Source organism: Schistocerca americana, chromosome 3 (genome assembly GCF_021461395.2).
Source record: "Schistocerca americana isolate TAMUIC-IGC-003095 chromosome 3, iqSchAmer2.1, whole genome shotgun sequence".
Classification (NCBI taxonomy): domain Eukaryota; kingdom Metazoa; phylum Arthropoda; class Insecta; order Orthoptera; family Acrididae; genus Schistocerca; species Schistocerca americana.
In genome coordinates this window covers 931,964,140-931,965,410 of record NC_060121.1, presented here as the reverse complement: position 1 = coordinate 931,965,410, position 1,271 = coordinate 931,964,140, and positions in this window count along the sequence as shown.

Below are 1,271 nucleotides of genomic sequence, written 5' to 3'. Positions count from 1 at the left end.
AAGGATGTTAGCAGGTAGGATAACTTATGGAGGTGGTGTGTGGAATGCTCCTCCAGGTGCTGGAGAGCAAGGGATTCAATTTCAGAGATGTGATGTATGGAGTACAGAATGCAGACAGAGCAATGGTGGTTCTGGGATGCCTGTGCCATGGAGATGTGGCGGAATCTGAAAACGTGTAGGTCATGGTGAAAGGAGGGATAGGGTGCAGAGAAAGGAATCTTTACGGTTAGGCCGTTTGAGGGGATTCCTGGCAACAGTATATGAGACTGGACTTTAGCCAGGGAAAGGGATAATTTTCTGAACTGGTGCATAAAAATGGAAGTTGTGGCAGTTATAGTGTAAAGGAAGTGAGAATGACACAGAAATGGTCAAAATAGGTGTTGATGGTTGTGAGCGGTGCTGGAAAAGTGAAAAGATGTGTAAAAATTTATAAAAAAATACATAAATACATGTAGAAACATGCACGGACACATAAAATTACGAAAATATATGTGAAATGATGTAAAAAAAAAAATGCAACAATACGTTAAAAACTGACAGAAACATGGGAGAAAAGGAATGATGAGGTATGAGAGTATGTACGTGAGTTGCGATAAGCGAAAAGAGGGAGGTGGGATGTGTTAGGTTGAGGATCAAAAGTTCGTATGGCACAGGTAGGTGTGGAAAACAAAACATTAAAGTATGAGGTGCATTCAAGTTCTAAGGCCTCCGGTTTTTTTTCTAATTAACTACTCACCCGAAATCGACGAAACTTGCGTTACTTCTCGACGTAATCGCCCTGCAGACGTACACATTTTTCACATCGCTGACGTCATGATTCCATGGCAGCGGCGAAGGCTTCTTTAGGAGTCTATTTTGACCACTGGAAAATCGCTGAGGCAATAGCAGCACAGCTGGTGAATGTGCGGCCACGGAGAGTGTCTTTCATTGTTGGAAAAAGCCAAAAGTCACTAGGAGCCAGGTCAGGTGAGTAGGGAGCATGAGGAATCACTTCAAAGTTGTTATCACGAAGAAACTGCTGCGTAACGTTAGCTCGATGTGCGGGTGCGTTGTCTTGGTGAAACAGCACACGCGCAGCCCTTCCCGGACGTTTTTGTTGCAGTGCAGGAAGGAATTTGTTCTTCAAAACATTTTCGTATGCTGCACCTGTTACTGTAGTGCCCTTTGGAACGCAATGGGTAAGGATTGCGCCCTCGCTGTCCCAGAACATGGACACCATCATTTTTTCAGGACTGGCGGTTACCCGAAATTTTTTTGGTGGCGGTGAATCT